General features: G+C 40.6%; 2 long non-coding RNA genes and 1 other non-coding gene across 4 annotated transcripts in view; 2 read left to right on the top strand and 1 right to left on the bottom strand.

Annotated features, from left to right (window-relative positions):
- Window positions 1–10510, bottom strand: part of LOC141422444 (uncharacterized) — a 98253-nt gene extending 87743 nt beyond the window's left edge. The window contains exon 1 of the long non-coding RNA XR_012446978.1: window positions 10363–10510. This is a non-coding gene — a long non-coding RNA (uncharacterized lncRNA). The remainder of the gene's footprint in view (window positions 1–10362) is intronic.
- Window positions 1–22090, top strand: part of LOC141422443 (uncharacterized) — a 129112-nt gene that overhangs the window by 52626 nt on the left and 54396 nt on the right. The gene's annotated exons all lie outside the window — the stretch shown is intronic.
- Window positions 10786–10892, top strand: LOC141422861 (U6 spliceosomal RNA). The gene has a single exon (XR_012447571.1). It is a non-coding gene; the product is annotated as a U6 spliceosomal RNA (small nuclear RNA).

The following is a 22090-nucleotide window of genomic DNA, read 5'->3' as shown; positions in this document are numbered from 1 at the left end:
CTGTGAGATCTTACTATTCCCCTCACTAAAACCATGAGATAAATGTAAGTAATCATCCCAAAGGCATGGTAAATAATAAACCTGGACTTCAAACCCTATTATACTGTCCTGTAATATGCAATTATAATTTTGTATAGTGAGGGTTCAGAAATTGTTTTGTTTTGTTTACTTTTGATATTGATAAAGTAGACATCTACTTAAATAATTTTAAGCAGACAGAAGTATGCATAAAAATATGTAAAGCAGAAAACTGCTTTTAAATTTTTAATGGAGGCTGTAGTTGAGTCTCCAAAAATGGCTGGTTGGATTTCTTCTCTCCCTGAAGGTGCATACTCCAGCCTTCCCTGAAACCAGCCTTGTGAGGAATGCTTTGTGGCAGGTGTAAATCTATGCCAGCTTCTGCATAAACAGATCAAGTAGGTTCTGCCTTTTCTCAAGGAAAATACATCTGCCCTGGTGTGTTTTCCACCAGACCACCCTGCTGGTAGGACGTCTAAGTTAGCCACGTGGAGAGGCTGCATGAAGGAGAACCAAGCCCCAGAACTGAGGGAGGCACTTTCTTTGGCTATCCAGCCCAGGCCTGACAGTCCCGAGTTAAACACCATCCTATGAGGAATACCAGCCAAGCTCCTAGAGCAGATGGTCCCCTCCCCCAGCTACCAAGAAGCCCAGTCAATCTACAGAAGAATAATAAAATGAGTTGTTCCATCCATGAAGAGAGATAACTAAGATTTCACCTTTATAGATACTCTCTGTTTATAGGCATACATGTTTATATGCATATTCAAAAATTGTTTTGTACTTTGCTTTTTATACTTAGAAATATTCTTCATTTTCATTAAATAGTCACATTCTTCTTTAATGTGACTTTTTAATGGCCATAAGTCTTTCTTTATCTGGCATCTGGCGATATCATGGTTCATGGAATAAGATCCTGCTTCTGGGAAGTTAGCACACATTTTTACTATCATCCGTGACTCCTGTGGTATCATGGGTTCTTAGCACATATCTGTGCACAAATATTTCAGCAACTCCTCTTGGGTGAATTCTGGACATAAAATTAGAACATACAAGCATTAAATCGTTTTTATGATTCTGGCCAAATCACTTTCAGCAAAAATTGTCCTAATTATACTCCCACTAGCTCTGAACAAGGACACTGATGCCCTCACACATGACCTGATACCATCAGGTGTTTTTTTTATTACTCTCTTCTACTTCCAGTTTGGCAGATGAAAAATGGTTTCTAATCATTGTTTTAATTTTCCTTTCATTAATAAGTGTTAGACCTTTCTTTGGGAGTAGAAGACGCCCACATTCCACCTCACCACACTCTGCTGCCTCAATCATATGATAATCTCATACATAATATCTTCTGACAGACAAGGTTAAATGGATAAGGCTACTATGAAAAGCACACAGTGGAAATAGTATTTTTAATATATGGATGACAGGAATAATTTTATAGTAGGGCCTAAAGAGTCATAATCAATTTTTCTGACACAAGAATTTCACAATCCATTGATTTAAAAATCACAAGGATGGATGGTGACATTTCTAGACCATTTGTACCTGCCACTCATATTTGTTGCCCATGTGTACAGGAAACTGTAGGTCACCTCTTGAGCAAACCATTAATTATGACCATACATTGTGGCCAGAAAAAAATTCTAAAGCTAGTATTTTACACTGTGAAATTTTAGTAATAGGAACTGATTCTCAAGTTCATCTTCCAATCAATTAACTTTTAATTAAATAAAATGTAGCTGGCCCTCAACAGAACTTATAGATGAAAAAGTTATTTTTCCCACTAAAGAAAAACAAATATCAAATAAAGGGAAGATCTGAGCAATATCATTTATAATGTGACATGCTACAAATACAGAATTTTTGGAATTTATAACTCCATCAAAATATTTCTTTAGTTTTAGACATTTGAAATATAATAAACAGTAGGGGATTAGAATATGGCTCAAAAGATTTAAATATTTAAATTCCACTTAACATTATTATTTAAGAACTGTCACAAGTATAACTTTAAGAGTAAGCTGCATTTTCCAAATCACTACTAAGAAGAAAAGCAACTGGCTTTTTTCTACCTGTCTTCCCACATTTTTATTTCTTTTTTTTTGAATGCATCATTCCCACAGAGTCATTAAGGATTTCCCTTGGAGTCCTCTCATGACCTCTTCATTCAGCTGCTATTTTTATTTGTGTTGTATGTGCTACGTATTGGGATAACTCCTAGTAGACATCCATCTTCACAGATGTGTAATAGCCACTGTGGCCTGAGATGAGTAGCATTTTCCCCCCACCCCCACCATTGACTAACAAATGAGAAAATGGGAGTCAAAGAAGGTAAGCAACTTTCCTGAGTCCTAAGATATCCTCCCCTGACTTATACCATGAATTCATCAACTTCAGCTAATTGTAACAGGCAGTACAAGGAGCTTCTGAATCTGTATCTTTAGTCACAAATTCTCCCTGTGCTCCAGATTCATGCATCAACTTCCCTAATAGGCTTTGGCATGGATATCCCAAAGTGACATGGTCTCTCCTCATAAAATGGATGCCTGTTCTGCAGGCTATTTGACATTACAGGTGGCCTTCCACATTGTGCACTGCATGTCCAGCGCGTGCCGTGTGCTATGTGCCAGCCTGTGCCAGGCCCTCAACCTGCAACCATGAACAAATCTGAAAACACAGACCCCACCATGAACTTGCCATATAAATGTACAGAACAGGTGCCCAACACCGAATAATAAAAAGGAAAATGTGGCATACATCCACAATGGGGTATAGTTAAGCCATAAATAAGAATGAAATCATGATGTTTGCAAGAAAATGGATGGAATTGGATATTATCATGTTGAGTGAGATAGGCCAAGCTCAAAAAGCCAAAAATTGCATGTTTTCACTCATATGTGCAAACTAGACCTAAATGATGATGATAATGACATGGCACTGCCATGTTTACACTATCTTCAAATATGAAACCCATTAAACCTGTTTAAAAGGGAGGAAGGTGTAGGGGAATATAATAGAGTGGGTTGACTTGTTCAAAGCACGCTGTATGCATTTATAGAATTCAGAAGGAGAAGGGGCATCAGACAAAGCCAGAAGCAGGATCTGAACCTAGATTTAGGATGATGACATCGGTAACACAGAGGTAGAACAGCACATGCAAGGATACTGAGAAATGTAAGGCATGGCCAGACAAAGCAAGGACAGAAACATGGAGGGAGACAAGAGAGCTCATCAGAAGTCAGATTAGAGTCTGCAGATTCTTCCTCCAAAGCATCTCCTAAATTACTTCTCTCAATCTGGAATACTGAATTGCTTGCCAACTTTTTTTTCATCCTTCATTCTCATTCTCTCATCCTTAAATTCAGCCTCAACCCTGCTGGGGGCCTTCTAATCACGCACAAATCTGGTAACTCTGCATCTTTGCTTGGGAGCCTCTGCCTCCCCACCCTCTGAAGACTCCCCACCGTAAGCACCATGGTGCCAATGCCCAAGGAAGACCAATTGCCCCTGAGTGAACACCCCATGTACCCAGTCTTCACCCTCAGGGTCTCTGTCCCCAACAGAGGCTTTTATTCCTCTTTATTTACTACAAGACTTACTTTTCTCAGGTTAATTGCCTGTCATTTAGGCTGCATAATTGCAGAAAAGAATATATTTCAAAATCTGGTTGTCAAAAAATCTTTGTGCTAAGAAGTCAGAGTCCTTCTTCCTTGGACCCATGACTCAGAGCTGAAGAACCCAGTGATATGGGGTAGGCAAGGAGAAAGGGAAAAGCAGTAACACTAAGGAGCCAGGGGACAAGTGCAGCACAGCACTTAGTACCTTCTGCCAAGCATCCTGCTTCACCGTTGTCCTGGAGTAACGCTTGACTACAGTTGAGGCCACTTCTTGGTATAGTGGCCACCAAACCCCAGAAAGTTCCCCAACAGAAACTTTCCAGACTCTAGAACTCAGCCAAAGGCCTCATTTAGACCTCATTAAAGTTGTGGTTTTAATATGGGAGATTTGTGTAGAACCAAAAGTCTCCACTCAACCTTGCTGACTTGGGTGTTTAGCCAGAGGAATGGTTGGCGTTGAGGATTCTTGTCTGATGAAGCCAACGAATGAACTTCATGAACAACACAGGGTGAGCACAGAGGTAGGAAGGTTTATTAAGGGAAAGAATGATGCTCCCACAGGAAGGGAGGGTCCCCAGGGGGTTACCTGAGAAGTGATATGGTCTGAGGTTTACATCCATTTTCTCCAGGGCATTGCTCAATTTCTAGACTAATTAGCATTCTGGTTGGCTATGCCTGCAATGTTCTGATTGGTCATGTCCTTACATGACCTTATTCTGGTCCATCCTGCTTAATAAGGGACATTTTATTAGGTAAACCACTGCCTGATTTCTTCTTAGAAATGCCCTCCCATTAATTGGAACACTTCACAATTGCATATCCTTGCCATAATCGTTAAACCCTATCCATAAAACTGCCTACAACTGAGGGCTCCAGGCCCTTGACTGCTTGATAAAGATGGCTGCCTTCAGTTTCATGATCAATTCTGCCTTAGTAAAACCTAGCTTTTGCTTGAGTAAGTCTTTCCTGTCAAAGACTCCTCTGTGTCCACCCCTGAATTCTTTCTTGGGAAAGGAACAAGAACTTGCCATCTATCTTCCCTGACCCAAGGCCATGTGAAGTCTGAAGGATGAGCAGAATGAAGGTAAATTTTGCCCATGGTTTGGTCCAGTCCCACAGCGGCCAAAGTGGCTCTGTCCTTCAGATTGAGTAGCCTCTGCACACTCACCACTCACACAGCCAGACCAGGCAATGGACCCCATGGAAATGACAAGCAAGTCCTGTGCAGGCAAGACCTCAGCAAAAAAAAAAAATTTGATTCTAACAATGAGTGTTTCAGTGAACAAGGATCTTTTTTAAAATGTCCTGCTCAGGAATGCATCCATTGTTAACAAGTTTGGGCATATAGGTGACTGTCTTATGCAACCAAACACAATGGGTCCCCATCTTGGTGAATGCACAGCCAAAACAAGCACAGCCAAAAAAATTAAAGAGTGGAGAAAGATTTATTACCTGCAGCAGACAAGGAGAGCGCAGGACTTATTTCCAAAGGAATGCCATCCTTGAGCAAAGGAGATTTTACGTGGGGAGCCTATAAATATGCATATAGAAAGCACTTTGGAGGAGCACATTCCTGAGCACGCTCAGTTTAAGGTCACAGTTCAAGAAGGAAAGGCGCTGGACGCATTGTTACGACACACTTAACTCAAGATCATGGAACATTTTCAAAGGTCAAAATGGCCAACAGGAACACTTTGGGACATGCTTATCTGTGTCATAAAGATGGCAGGCAGGGGTGCCCTCTGAGCATTCTTAACCTTCTCCAAAAACATTTTAGCTGATACAAAGGAAAGGACACTCCGAAGGTGCATTAACATAGGAGCCTGTGTGGATTAACAGCTAACACTTAGGACTACCGCTGCCCAGCCAGCAGCGTTACCAACAAGTTATCCTTTCCTGGATAATTCTGGCTATGCCTTCAGCACTCCTTGTGAACTCTGCCATCCTAGGCCTCAGCTGTCTTAGAAAGTGCAGATTGCCTGCAGCAGAACAGTCTGCACTGCATTGAATGCCCCTGGTGATGTTCCAGGAATGCCCCACTGGCTTTTGTCAGTGCCTTTCCATGTCTCCTCCCTGGAAGGCAAGTTTCTCTCATACCTGGGCTCACCTGAGTCCCTGTAAATGCGGGGTGCAGGGGACCTCCCCAGAGACTAGAGTCTGCTTTTCTGAATCCTCAGCATCAGGAGATGTAGAACCAGGACCACCCACAGGCAGAGGGAGAAAGAGGAACATTCTAGAAGACAGAAGCTGGACTTTGGAGTTCGATAACCTACCTCAGTGTCACTCACTATCACTGTCATCATGTGATCTTCAGCTTCAGCTGTCTAATTTCTAACAATGGAAGAGCAACACTTATTTTCCAGTGCTTCTTGGAGGCTAACCTGGAATAAGCACATGGTCTGAAGGCATCTGCATAAGGCCTGGCACAAAACAGACAATGGTTCCCTTCTACTTCTCTGTGAAGCTCTATGATCCAGTTAACAATAAGGATAACTGCATCCTGAAGGTACAGTCATTCCCCCAAAGCAAGTTGTTATAAAATCTTCAAAAAGAACAAAGGAGCAATTTTTTGACTCCCATATAATCTAAAACCACTTAGGATAGGGAAAAAAGGAGGAAGCACATTTTCAAAAGCATCAAATATGCCAGAAATGGGGGGAAAAACACTGAATCATGACTAGATGGCAGACTCTGAAGCAGTTCTTAATTGTTCTAATAACTCACTTTTATGAGGAAATAAAATTATCGTTAAAGGAAATGATATCCTGTTAATGTCTTATTAATAACAATTACATCCTTCAGAAACTGATACATAAGGCAGAGTTCAGTTGGTTCAAAAAGATACAACTTGCACTGTATCATTCAGCTGGAAGTGTGCTGGTCACAAAATGTCCATAATTAGTGCAATTCTGTTTCTTATTTGAGTCTGAAATTATATTGCTGACATCCCTTTAGTAACAAAAGCACTTCTAATGGGCAAAAAGTTTCAGATAGGCTGGTAGGCTCTTTTGACTGGCAGATCGTTGAATACAGCTGCAATATTTCTGAGTGAAGCCATGCTCATATGCTCTCCTTCTGTCTAGAACATTTCAGTGTCTGTTGTTTTGATTGAGATATTGTCCAGCAGGACGGACTCAGCATTAATTCATGTTATTAAGATGACTAACACTCTTTTCTGATGGTAGTTGAATCCATCCCAGGAAAGTGAATTGACTGCAAATTTGGGAGGAAATGTAATTCAGCAGTGTCGAAGCACGATGCATTAATATCCTACAAGTTGCTGTGGCTTCTCAAGAACCCTGACAGCAGTGGCAAGAAATGTCATTGTTGCCATATTCTCGGGGGTCACATGATGACTGGTTTTGGCAAACTTAGCCACTAGCAAAATAAGTAGCACTCTTGTAGTAAACTCACTAGATGCCTACTTAGTGCATTCCACCTTTACAACGCTCTCAGCATCCTTTGTTAAGGAGTGAGCTAGCCAGAAGTGTGCCAGGCTGGGCATGTGACTCAAGGAGAACTAACAGGATTTTCTCTTTCAACCCAAGCAACACGTGTGTTTAACTAGCTTGATTTAGCCATCTCGCCATGTGTACATATTTGAAAAGTTCATGTTGCATACCATAAATACGTGCAATTTTTAGTTTTATAAGTTTTTCAGTTAGACAGAAGGTATAAGTTGATCCATAACACACTGTGCTGATAATAGTTAATAACATTGTATCTTATCCCTGAAAATTGCTGGGATGCCTCCTTTGAGTGTCTTCAAGCTAGCACGTTGGCATTGGGTGGGGTGTACATCCCATTGCTTTGATTCCCTGGAGATCCTAATACAAATACATTGTAATACAGTTCTCTGTGCAGATTGACTTCCTCCATTATTCTATGAGAATTTTCTTTTCAAGAATTGTCTCAAATACAACTTTGTAAACACAACATCAAGCATATCTGCAGTGCAGTGAGTGCTTCATAGATGTCAGGTGAAGAATTACTACCTCTCAGGTTTCCTTTTGTGCCTCTTGGGAGGAATATGTGAAGGTTCTATACGGGAATTAGCCGTTTTCCCATGTCAATCCCCAAACCCATGTTTACTGGAGAAAATCAACCAATTTAGGAGTTACATATTTCTAACCTCTCTTTTTTATTAATCTTTATTCATTAAAAACATAATTAATGATTGCCCCTTGCATGTGAGGTGCTGTTGTTGGCACAAAGGATAAGCAATTTAGATAAGGTCTCTGAGCTTCCATTCTAATGGGAGGGGTGGGAACAAACTTCAAACAGGCAAACATGCAAACAAATAAGATGGCCACCACTGATGATAAGTTCTAGGAAGAAAGCATATTGTACAGCTAGTGGTCTTTTGTACTCATTATTTGCTTAGTAACTGTGAGTTCTTTCCTTCCTGGAAGAAAACAAGCTTACAAGTCTCCAAAACTCCCTTCTGGTATTTATCTGGCTCTGCCTTGTATGATCATTTCTTAGAAACAAGTCACTTCTTTCCATCTGATTATTGTTTCCTTGGGAGGACAAATTGTTTTATTCAGTGATGTTTCCTAGAGACCAGTATAAAAGGATGTTCAACAAATATTTGTTGAGCAGATGAGTTCAGTGAGTAAACAAATGACCAGCAAGTAAAAATTAAGCAACCCAAACTTTTTCGTGCTCTGCTTTCACTGCCTCTGTCACATTTATGATAAATTTTAGTTAGTTACATTCATCACTCCTATATAGTTTGGTAATAAACAGTCACAACAGAAGATTGGAAAGTGAGGGTAATTTCTTTACAACAAAAGTGATGATTTCAGAGACAGTTCAGAAAATTATGTGCTGGGTACAATTATTAGCTATCTTTAACATATATTCATATATATCTGCATATATATATATATGTAATTTTAAAGTTCTCTTTAACAAAAGGTACTACATGTTAGACTTTGGTGATGATGCTACGCAATAATCAAAATAAACTTCTTGGCAATAGGACCTGGAGCTCTGAGTGGCATAGGAATTGACCATCTGTCCAAGCCTCTGGCTTGGGTGTGGGAGCCTAGATAAGCCTTTGGTGTAAAGATGCTGGAATTCATGACCATTCTCTGCAAAGTGTACTTTTTAACAGTTCCCTTACCCTTTGGCTTATCTCAGGGATGTGACCTAAGAGGTCACAGGCATCAATTTTTCATCTTACATGATAATAAATGAATTGTTTATACACGGTGCTTTCTGTTACATGCAAGTGGGTCATGCTACATTTGAGGCAAAATCAAATGTGACAGGTCTCAAATGGCATGCAAATCTAGAAGCTTCTAAGGTATATCAAGAATCTTTTTGCTGCTTTCTTTCAGAGAGGTCATTGAGATATGGCATTATAGATTTATGGGTTATAGACACTCATCTTGCCCAACCTGAGGACAGCTGTATGGCTTAGCTTCACTTTGCAATGAAGGAAGTCAGGGATGATTCCAGATAGCATAATTACTAATCAACAGTATTTCTGCAAATACATTAGGAATAGAAAGATTTCCACACTTAACTGTGTAAGCTCTTATAGTATGGATACAAAATGACCCCAGGAGTCATGGTCACTTAATAAACACTATGTAACTCAAATCAACAAAGATGTTCTGAGCACTGACTAGACACAGTAACCAAGAGAGATGCCCAGGACAAAAACGAGGACATCAAGTCTGTCCTCACAGGGAGCTCATCTTGGAACAGGAGCATTCGCCATGTGAATTGCCATTAACACAGGTAGACTGCCCAGGTGAGGCACTGAAGGAATGGATTACACAGGGAGCAAGGACAAAGGAGGGTCTGTCACAGGACTGTGACATTTGCTGTGGTCCCTGGAGGACAATCAGGGTGTGGGTAGCAAAGAGGAAACTGAAGGAAGAGCAAAACTAGGCAGCCTGCTTGCAGAAGGCTGTTTAAACCTGTATGGGAAGCAGAAATAGGAGAAGGTAAAGAGGGTGTGAAAATCAGAGGCAGATCATTTGAAAGCGCACTTCATGCTGACAAGTGAGCACTCTACTCTCTGGACCACAGGTGACCATGAAGAACATGCTAGCAGCACTACCTGGGGGACCTTAGGAGAAGAACCTGAAGAATGACAGGAAGACCAATCAAAAGTGATAATGGCACAAACAGGAAGTGCATATTACATTGAAACTTAGAAGGAGTACTGGAGTGATAGTGATGGTCTCCATGAGGAGGGATGTGATATGGCAATGAGCTGCTGATTTTAAATCACCAGCAGGCTGCTCCTTCCCATTGTGGAAGGTAGTATATGGACATTGAAAACATCAAAGCCAGAAAACTTTCAGTTTTGTTGTTCATGCATGTTCATCATGGCAGGTGTATGTGCTTCTCTCAGTGACACATGACAGTCGTGCAAGTGTAGGCAGGTTGCTCAAAGCAGGCCCTGGAAGCCCTGGTGTTACCCCCACTATTTGGTAAAGGAATGTAAATGTACCTTTGGCCTAGCCAAAGGTTAATTTTTTTGTTAGTTTGTTTCTTTCTAAACACTGACAGAGGTGGGACCATCTACAACATGGGTGTGTTTGTGGGTCTCACAGTACAACTTGCCCAAAAACTCACACAGACTGATCACTTTTCTACACTTCACTCTGAAGAAAAGACCAGAAACTAAACAGATCTCAGCACAGAACCAGCAGAACAAGACATGCCACCCATGGGATTGTGCTAGAGGTTCTCTTACCTGACCTCCAGTCATCATCTCTCCAGGGTGTTGATGCTCCTTGTTCCTCTGTAGAAGCTCAGACTGAGATCCAGAGTGCACTGCAGCTGAGGAACTCCACCCAGCTCAGCAGAGGGTTCAGCTACTTCCAACACTGAGATGTTGGTGACCACGGTGTGGTGGTATACAGTTTTGGTTTTCTAACCCAACTGAATGACATACAAATGTGGTGCAAACAAACAGCAGTACTTGTTTCTATAAATCTGAGTGCTTAGAAAAATTCAAAGATGAACTGCTGAAGATTTGTTAGCTCAGTTATTGAGAACAAACACAGATGTAAAAGATTAGGGGAAGTGATATTAAAATCTAAAGAGATCCAGCCAATAATTAATTAAAGAATTTTGGTGCAGTGTTTATTAGGGTTCAGTGTAAAAGTCTTTCAATGTGCCCACTTTGGCAGCACAGATACTAATATTAGAATGAGACCAAGAAGAGTAACTTGTCCTCTGTCCAAGGATGACACACAAGTTCATGAAGCATTCCATATTTTTAAAAAGACCCTTTCAGTGTTTCTGCAAGTTTAAACATTTTGATAATAAAATAATGGACCTAAAATTCTACGGGGATGATTTTACAGTCCTGAAAAGATGGTAATTAGTGTGCTAGCTCCTTTCTTGGTCTGATGCTACAACCCACAGAGGTAAAGACCAAGGCCCAGAACCTGAAAAGGACAGCTGAACTTATTCAAGTACAAAAGACTACATGTCGCACGCTCCAACCATTCAACCCATTCCATTAGTTCCCTTCCTTTCTGCATGGTTTGATTTTCTCCACCTCTCACCCCAGTCAGTGGTTTACCTGTTCAACTTCTAGTTTCTAGCTGAGAAAAGAGCAACTATAGGTAAAAGAACTCTCAACAAAGAAGAAGTTGAGAGTTCTGACACTGTCCCTTCTGAAGAAATCCAGGTGCTGTTCAGTATTATGAAGCTGCCCTTGCAAAAGCTGTTTCCAGCAAAAGAACATTGGACTCTGTAGTCAGGCAGTGGTGGCATGCTCAGTGACCACTTCTTTCAAACTCTAAAAACCTTATAATTCTAGTGAGGTGGCACCCTTAAATTTTGCAGTCCTTGAGCTGGGCATAGCAGCAAATGCCTATGGTCCCAGCTACATGGGAAACAGATAGGAAGATCATGATCCAAGACCCAACCAGGGCAAAACTAGTATAATACTGTATCAGTTTTTTATTCGCACACAATAGTTGTACAGGGGGATACACTGTGATATTTACATATGTGCTTATAATTTATCTTAGTTAGATTTACCCCCTCCATTGTTCCCTCTCTTCTTCCTACAATTTCAGCAGGTTTCATTCTTCTGTTTTCATACATGAATACAAAATATGTGGTACTGTATCTTAAAAACAAAAGAGCTATGGGTGTGGCTCAGGTGGTAAAGTGCCTGCCCAGCAAGCATGAGGCCCTAAATTCAATCCCCAATACCACCAAAAATAAACAGGGAAATATGCAAACTTTGCAGTTCTGGCAATAATATTTTGTCTCTGCTTTTTTACCTAAAGGCATAAGTTTTTCTGAGCTTTGTTTGTATCCAGAAAGGATGAGCTGTCTCTCTACTATAGTTTTTAGTAAATAAATGACTTTTAGTTTTTACTTAAACAACTTTTTTTTTTAGTTTAGTTTATTTAAATCATTTTTTTGTTTGTTTTTGTGGTATTGGTTTTTCAACCCAGGGTCTCATGCTTGCTAGTCAGGCACCCTACCATGTGAACCAATTCATTGGCTCTTTTATTAGCTGGGTTTTTTTGAGGTAGGGTCTCATGAACTGTTTTCCCAGGCTGGCCTCAAACTGTGATCCTGCCGATCTCAGCTTCCCAAGTAGCTAGGATTGCAAGCATGCGCCACTGGCACCCAGCTTATTTAAATCATTTTAATCAAACCTCAGAGGGAAGGGAAGCCTGTCCGGTGTGGGGAGAAAATGAGGTCCAGGGTATAGGTGGACAGGGAGGCACTTGGAGTTTCCTATCCTGTGATTTGTTCTGTTACGTTGCCCGGGACAGGCCACCAAAAGACCCTCTCACTACCACACAATTGTAAAACAGCAACACTATCCCTTCTGCGTGAGTTGTGAATCCATAAATCTTGAGTTCCTAATCCCCAGAACTGGTGAAGGAGATCTTCCTTAGAAATAGGGTCTTTGTAAATGTGATCAATTTAAGATGAGAACCTACTGGAATAGGACAGGCCCCAGTCCAATATGACTGTGTCCTCATGAATGGAGGAATTTGGACACAGACTTGCAGAAATTACCAACTGAAGAAGGCAGAGATTGGGCAATGCTTCTACATCCTGATGAAGGCCAAATGTTTCTGGCAACCACCAGGAGCTGGAACAGATTCTCTCTCACAGCTCAGAAGAAAACAATCCTATCAACACCTTGACATTGGACTTCAGGTCCTCAGAACTATGAAAGAATAAATTTATACTGTTTTAATCTACCCAGCTTGGGGTGCTTTGTTACATAATACAAGGAGATTTTCCTTGATTTTTCATTCAGGCCCTCATCCAACAACAGGCATCCTTATAAGAAGAGAGAAATTACTTCACTGATGAATTTTATTGAGTATTTAAAGAAAAAAATAATAGAAATCCCTCACAATCTCAGAAAATTGGACTTCTCAAGTCAGTCAATAGGCATATCAATCTCTTAGTATACTCATGTGATCCTATTACACAAGCATTGAAAAGCTAAAGACACTCCTAGACAAGAAAACTACAGGTCAATATCCTTCATTTATGACACAAATATCCTTAGCAATGTTTTAACAAACCAAATTCAGCAACATAAAAAAAGATTATACATTTTGACCAAGAGATATTTTCCCCAAAATGCAGTTAGTTTAATATCTGAAAATCAATTACTACAATTAACTACATTAAGAGAAAAAAATTCCAAAAACAGATCACCTTAGAGATGCAGAAAAAACATTTGAAAAAATAAAAAATTCATGACAAAAAGTCTCAAAAATATAGTAATAGAAGGGCACTTCCTCAACCTGATAAAGAACACCTATGGAAAGCCAATAGATCATATATTTGTTGATGAAAGACTGAATGGTTTGTCCCTTAAGGTTGGCAATGAGATCAGAAACTTCTATTTATCACTGAACTGAATGATTTTAGCCAATGAAATAAGAAAAGAAAATGAAAGAGAATGAAGAGAAAGGGAAGGGAGAAGTGTGGGAGAAGGAAGAGGAAGGAAAGGTGGAAAGGGAGAAAGAAGGAAAAGAAAAGGGAAGGAAACATAAGAATCTAATTTGGAAGTGAAGTAGCACTATTTTATGGTATTAGATGTTGAAAAAAAATTCCAAGAAAAACATATATATATACACACACTACTAGAACAACTTAATATGTTTATGAAAGCCCCCAAATCAATATACAAAGTCAATTATACTTACATACGTTAGTAACAAACAATCTGAAAATGAGCTTTAAAAAATCAATTCCATTCACAAAACCATCAAAAAAATGCAACAGCAATAACGTTAACAAAATAACATGAAGAATTTTATACTAGAAACTATTTTAAAAAGATATAAAACTTTGCTGAAGGAAATTAGAATAGAACTAAACAAATGAAGACATATTCCGTGTTCAAACATCAGAAGACTCAATATCAATAGGATGGCAGGTGTCCCCAACTTTGTCTATAAATTTATCCCAAACCCTTTTGAAATCCCAGTAGACCTTTTGGTTGAATGTACAAATTAATCTTAAAATTCCTATGGAAATACACAGGATCTACAATAGCCCAAACGATTTTGACCAGGATACTGTTGGAGGACATGCACTTTCCAACTTCAGAATTCACTATAAAGCTACATTAATCAAGACAGTGGCTTTGAACCAGGATAGGCATTTAAATCAATGGAATAGAGTTAAGCATCCAGAAATAAACTCTTATGAAAGGGTCACTTTAATTTTGACAAAGTTTCCAGGATAATTAATGGGAAGAAAGAACAGTCCTTTCAACAACTGTTGCTAGGGTAATTAAATATAAATATGCAAAAAAAAAAAACAAGAAAAGACCTTAGAACATTACCATACGCTACACCAACCAATTAACACAAAATGACCCATAGATCAAAACTTGATAGCCTAAACAATAAAGAGTCCAGAAGAAAACATTGACGAAAATCTCGTGACCTTGCATCGGGCAAAGAATTCTTGGCAACGGTACCAATGAGCTTGTACAACGTTAGCGATAGAAAGGAGAAAGAGGAAACTTTGAAGTAATGATTTAAGTAAAATAGAAGTAGAAAACAGAAATCATTTTAAAATGTAAGGACAGAGTCAATGATGTCAACAAAAACAAGTAGACAGAATTACCCAAATAACAACTTATTCACTTACAAACGCAGAAAAACTTCTGCCCAGATTAATTTTTTAAGGGAAGGGTAGAAATAAATAAGAAGCAGACAGAAGGGAACATACACAAGACATACAACATGCACAATGGCATCACAAACAATTTTATATGAATAAATTTAGTAAATGAGAAAAATGGACGTCAATGTAAAAATATAAAATGACAAAATCGGTGCTTGATAAAACAGAATAAGTTAACGTGTGGGTTTGAGAATCTGTTAAAACCTTCACCTGGATCAAGGGATTTAATGGCTTTAACCAGTGCTCCAATTTCTCTTATGTTTGCTTGCAACTAACATTTTGCTTTTATTATTATGGGGCTTATGGAATGTTAATTTGCCCCCAAAAATAACCCATTAATCCACTATAATCCTAATCAGCATTGCAAAACATTTTTGAAGGATTCCTCAAACTCATATTAAAATACATAAAGAATAACAGAAATTCCCAAATGACTAAATAAACATTCAAAATAGGAGAGCAGAGAATTCTCCCTGTCAGATATTAAACATACAACAAAGTCCTGTAACAAAGGCAGTACCAGCACAAAAACAGACAAATACTCCCATGAGACAGAAGAATGAGATCACAAATCTGCCTGTTACTTTACAAGAAAAATGGTAAAGAACAGGTTATTTTAGCAATAGTTGACAAGAAAACCTGGCATACTCTATAAACAAAGAAATAGTTAGATTTCTAATTTATATCACATAAAAATTACAGACCTACATGTAAAGTACAAAACTTAAAGACTAATAGAAGTAAATGTTTCGAAATCTTTTTATGATCTAGATATGGAGGGGAAAAACTTTGAGTGCAAAAACACAAAGCATATGGAAAAAACTGCAAAGCATAATGACTAGAATACGTAAAAAGGAGGTCCTGCAAATCAGCAAGTGAAAATGAACTTAAAGAAGAGCCAAAGTGGCTAAGTGAGTATATGAATTCATTGAGTATACCCAATCTCACACAAGAAACCAAAGAAATATGAAATAAATAGTATGTCTGTTACTTTACAATGATCAAAATGAAAAAAATGTTAGTAAGAGATTTGATGTCCTATGCTGAGGAGAAAGTAGGAAGTAGCAACTCTTATGTGTAGCTGGTAGAGTATAAACTGTAATGCAGTTCCAAAATGCAAAAGGGTGCAATTTGGTCAACAAAAGTGTACACATGTGCTCCAGGATCCTGCAGCCCAACTCCTAGCTGCATTTTCCAGGTTAGAGGTGGGGGTTCTCACCCTGTTCCATGCACAGGGATATCCAGCTTTCTGGATAGCAGGACCTTAGAGGCCAACCGTAGTGTCTGTGGTAAGTAAGTTAACCAAGGTCCCAGTGAAAGGTGCCTCCCAGAATCCCACACTGGGGAGGATCCATCCTCATGCACTCTCTTAAGTTGGCCACTTGAAATCTTTTTACCAATAGGACTTTAGCCAACATGCTCCAAGCAGAAGCTTGAAATGTTCTTGCACGGGGATCGGGTAAAGCCACTGCCTATCTTGCTACATTCTGGTGACAAACAGCTCAGAAGACAGCCAGCACAGACACTTATGAGACTACCTTAGGGCATCCAGCCTCAGCTGGGCAACCAGATGACCACAGTGACATGAGGTACCATAGGCAAGACCAGAACTTCTCAGCTCCCAAAATGCTGTCAACAGTTGTCTTAAGGCACAAACAAGCATTGGGGGTGTTTTGCTATGCCGCAAGAAATAAATGAAGTGCTGTTTATCACAAGGAGAATGGAAAAGAGATGTTCAGGGTGATACTCACTGTGGATTGTGATAATCTAGTCAAAAGAAACAAACCAGGTACGTACTCAGCAGCATGCACAAATCACTGAAAAACGGTGCAGAGAAAGTGAGAGGAAGAATGAGACTTATAGATTAGCCTCACTTAGCTCAATATAAAAGGCAGAAAGAACCTTCTAGTTCACAAGGACATCTGTCTGCTAAAGGGCAACCAAGAGGATGGGAATCTGTAGGGGACAGCAATAGGAGTCAAGGCAGATGAGGAAGGGTTACAACCTCATGGTACAAAGTAACATTGCTCCAAATGACACAATATGATCCCAGGAATGAGTACGGAAAGAAAGGCGCCTCACATGGAACCACAGCAAGTCTTTTCTAACCAGGAATCACATTAGCCCAACACACCAAAACCAATACAACATGCACAGGTTGTTTTTGAAGGATTCTGCACTCCGATCCCTTTCCAAGTGTCTTTAAGTTTTCATTTCACATTTTTTTAAAAAAGTAAAACCTAAAAGTGTAGTTAATGGCGTGAGTGTGGTTTCTGAAGAGAGATGACACAGAACTGAAACCTGTACTCACAGTGCTTGCTCCTGCACTCGAAGTTTGTTGAATGAAATTACATTTTTAAGTTATAGTCCTTGGGGTCTGCATGCAACATTGTCTTTTGATTTACACACACACACACTTAACTGATTTTTTTCAATTAACCTTCCAAATATTTGGTGACTTCAGAGATGTGGGCTGCTTGTACAGGTAGTACCGTGCATCTGGACCGTGAGCATCCTCTGTGTCATAGTGATATGTGGAAGGGAGAACATGGGTGCTTCTGCTCTCACTACTTCTGAGGAGGAAAAGAAAATTGATCTCTGGCTGGTATTGGGGAGGACCTGATTTTTTTCTCTCTGGAGGCTGAAGACTGATGCAGGGAGAAGAGAGTTGAAGGAGGCGCTCTTTGGGAGATGAGAGCAAGGCTCTTACACAGCCTGGAAAGGTCAGGCACGGGAAGAATTGTTCCACTGAGCTTCCCAGACAAGGATCATAACAAATGGACCCCAGTCCAGTGGTAGCTTCTGGCAACCAGCTTTATGTTTTTCTTTTAGTATCACAAGAGCCTCACTTTCTTCTCACACTTCCACTCAAGTTAGTGAAACACCAGGAGCCATAGCTGGCTGAGCTTGTAGGAGGGAAGGCAGGAGCTGTGTGCAGTGGAGGAGAATGGAGTCGTGAAATGGCTGGAGGAGATGCTTAGGACAGAAGCCCAGGCCAAAGGGTTAGAAGTGACAACCAGATGGAACCTGTCACACTCACGCACACGCACACACACACACACACACGTCCCAAAAGTCACAGAAACAAATCACGGGAGGAAGGCCTGTGTTCTCACTGCACAGCCCAATGTTCTTAACAAGGGAGACAGGGAGACCACAGCGGCAGCCTGCACACTTCAGTGCCAGCTCCTCCCCTGTGCCTGCATCAGGCTACACCACACCCGGAAAGCCAAAGTCCCTATCTCTGAGCTCAACTGATGGGTCCTCCCAGCATATCCCTGAAAAAAGGAGAGAAATCTGACTTTTCTTCTGGTGGGGAGTCACAAGGTTGTGATTCCAAAGTGTTCCTCAACACAGGAAAGCTAAGGAAAGGGACAAAGAATCCGGAAGAAAAGAAAGAAAAAGAGACTAGGAAGAAAGTGATGCACTCCCATCCCTGGTCTATGCTTCTATAGTTGACTTTTGCTGCTGTCGTTGAAGACTTGCTCATTTGCCTTTTTCTCTGGCCACCCTGGGTCTCTAGCAAATACCCTCTTAACTTGAATTGGTTTCCCAGACATCTTCCTGAAGAAAAAAATATCCAGAATGTTAGAGAACTCGGTAGGAAAGAAAGTGGATCAGTTTCCTGTGGTGGTGTAACAAAGTAACACTACTGGGTGGATTAAAATAACAGACACTTATTCTCCCACAGTCCCAGAGGCTGGGAATCCAAAGTAAGGTGTCTGCAGTGTAGTTGCCTCTCAGGGTTGTGAGAAAGAAGTCCTTCTCTCTTTGGCTTATATGTGGCCATCTTCTCTCCTCTAGGAGTGTCTGTCTCTGTGCCCAAATTTCCCTTTTTATAAGAACACAGTAGTGTTGGACAAGGGCCTAACCTGTGACCCCCTCTTTACTTGACTGCCTATGCAAAGACCCTATTTCCAAATAAGGTTATGCTCACAGGCACTGGCGGTCAGGCTGTGGACACCTTCAAGGGACACAATCAACCCATAACACAAGCACACTGTCTCCTCCTATCACACTGTAATGACACTCCTTCCCCAGTTGTCACTGGGCACGTCCTTACCTCCCACAGCACCTCCTCACCGACTCGTCCGCATGTGCGTGAAGAGACATCTTCACCTACACTGGACACACAGCCCCCAGGCTGGAACTCTGAGCAAAGGAGAATCACTTCACTGAAAAGAATTTCGGCAGTATTGTCCTTGCTGCCTAGATGATAACATAGAGTTGGGTGCCATTTTCCAGAAGAGAGCTGAGAAGAGTGCCAAGCGCCACTTCTAATTCCGCCCCAGCCCCGACTAGCAATCTGTGACAGGATCATGGGGTGAAGCACCGGGGCCATTCAGGAGGCAGAAGAAGCAAGGGAGAAAGCCTAGAGCTTATTTTGTGCTTCCCTGGAAGGGCTAGGTGAAGCAGACTGGGCAATTTAGGATTGGATGATTTGAACTCAGCTATGGGGGGAGGGATCAACAGTGCCTCAGGAATCAGCTAGCCCAGCAAGGCTCCCAAGACATGAAAGCAATATACTCATGATGAACACAGGAAGAAAGGAAGGGAGGTAGGGAGGAAGGAAAGAAGGGAGGGAGGAAGGAAGGGAAGAGGGAGGAGGGGAGGGAGACATTACTGACCTCTGGAGTCTCTTCAGGAGGGTAGTCCAATCTCAATAGCAGGCACCATGCAATAAGCTAAGTTGTATTAGTGTTCTTGACCAAACTTCAGGACTTTGTACCTTTTAAAACCTACCCTAATCTGTGTTTCAGTGGAACCAAGTTCGCTTCTACTGCACCAGTCTTGATAAGGTCTACTTTGCCGGTTTTTAACAAGTGTCAGGTATAACTTTTCTTACGGTGGACACAGCTTCTGTGAAGTCTCTGGCCCCCAGCAGGGGTGGGGAGCTCTCCTCTGTGAGTTCCCCCATCTGAGCTCTTTGCACCCCACACCAAGAACATTCACTGTCATGACCACATCCCCGTAGGTCTGTGAGGTCTCCCAAAACCAGAGCTTGGTCTTACCCATCTTTGTATTTTCCCTCCTTTTTTCCCAGACCCCTAGCCATATCCAGCATAATGCTAAGGAAGGGTTTGTTGAAATGATCGAATAAATGGACTGAAAGAGGAAAAATGAAAAATCTTATAATCATAACTTATTTTAAATCAAAAGGAATGCAGAAGGAGAGAAAAAGTATTTTATGTCACAGTAGGAGTTTCTAGGTTTTAGGATGAGGTTAGTTTTTACTTTCCCAAAGGTGTGATTCAACTGAGTACAAAGAGAATCAAAGAAGCAAAAAAAAGTGCCGAGTCTTATAGCACTTCATCTCCAAGCCTGGTACCTGAGTTTCTGGGCCCATTTTGCCTTTCACTTTTCAGCCAAGTGTTAAATAATAACACACTGGCATGATCCATTATAATGCACCACTCAGATAAACACAAAGAAATGATAACCATATTTGACAGACATTCATCATGGGCCAGGTGCCACTGTCCTATTTGATAGAGCAATTTTGTGAGGAATCAACTGTCATTTCACAGCTGACATTTTACAAATGAGAAAAGTGAGGCTTCGGGAAATAACTCACACATACAAGGTGACTCAATTAATAGGTAGCAGAGCACAGGATAGATACTAAGTCGATTGCATGACAAAATCAATGCTCTTACCCATTGGACTAGCCTGCCCTGTGTCAAAGGTCAATTACAGACAAATGGAAACCAAATTTGAAAAATGAATGGTGGTTTCTTACAAAAGAGACAAATGCTCTTCAACTTTTTTAATTATCTGATTTCTATCACAATTTTTCTTTACTCTGTTCTATCTACATCACTACACAAAAATCTCAAAAATAGTTTCCTTTAAATAGTTATCTCTAAAAGCAATAAATTTTCAAAAAGTGTAGGGAGAAAATTATTATGAGATTGTACAACCTTTTCAGTTTTACGATGTCTTCTCTCTCTCTCTCTCTCCTCTTATTCTCTCTCACACACATACAGCACATACAGAACTATCTTCACTACTTCTCCATATTTTCACTTTCTTGTCTGTCTTCTAAAAAGAAGTCTTTCACTAAATTATGACAGGCAGAACACTCTAAACATAACCACATAAATAGCAGTCATAATATATTTTAAGATATGTAGTCTCATGAAAGCAGGCCTCCTAACTGTCAGTGCTAATCACAGAGCACAGTAGTGAAGGTAACTAGATGACTCAGTTGCATTGATGCAGGATGGGCCTCCCTCTCCCTCCTGGTCCCTAGTGACCCTGTGTCCCTGATTTCCTCTGTACCCTAACAAATAAGCAAATGGCTGGACACTTCCATGACACATCATTGGAACAGCTTGTGAGAGTCCAGATCACATAATAGAAACACAGTACCATCTGCTGCCATTCTAATGTAGACAAAACTAAAGTGTAGACATGTACTCATGCAGGATTCCATCAGAGAAACATGAACACAGGTCTGAATGTGAAGGTCTAAGCCGGCACTAGGTAGCTGGCAGGCCACAAGAAATCTTAGATCCCCTTTGACATGGATGCTTTGGCCTCACAACCATTCAGATTTACAACCTTCCATAGGAAAGGAACACATAGATACTAAGCATCTCCCAAGCATAGGCACAGGGCCAGGCACCTCCCTAGGCTGCCTGTGTGATAACCAGGCAGGTGTTGCCCCCATTTCATTGATGAAAAACTGGAGATCAGAGAAGTAAAACTAGAGAGGTGAATTGCATTCTGGTAGGTGGCATGACCATGACTTGGACCTGATGTGATCTAGCTACAGAGAGCTTGTTTTCCACTTCATCCTCCCAGTTGGACAAGTCTATAAAGGACAGTTTCTCTAAGAAACTCAGAGTTTCAAAGTGGCTGTTTTGATGTCTCCAACAGACATAGCCAGGTAGAAAGGTCAGGGATAAAGAGTTTTCTTTTGGTTGTAAAATCTTCAGTTGGGGGAGGGGGGATAAAAGAGAATGGTGGGGGGGTGAATTAACCATGATGTAGTTTATAGATTGTGAGAACTTTTGCAATGCCACAATGTACTCCCAGCACAATACTGTTTTTAAAAGATCTTCAGTTAGTATCACTTAACAGGAATCCTGCCTATCCATGTTCTCCTCAGACCCAGCTGTCAGTAGCCTTTCTCCACAGCCAGCCCAGGCCCCAAAGAACTCCCTTTTCCTTTCACACCTGTCATCTTGGAGGTCTTAGAAAGCAAAGACAACTGGCAGTGATCCTTCTTTTGTTTATCATTACTAATAAAGTATGTGACCAAAGCCAATTCTTTTTAG

The sequence above is a fragment of the Castor canadensis genome, chromosome 4 (genome assembly GCF_047511655.1).
Source record: "Castor canadensis chromosome 4, mCasCan1.hap1v2, whole genome shotgun sequence".
NCBI lineage: Eukaryota > Metazoa > Chordata > Mammalia > Rodentia > Castoridae > Castor > Castor canadensis.
Note: the sequence above shows the minus strand (reverse complement) of the source record. Positions and strands in the feature narration are given on the sequence as shown.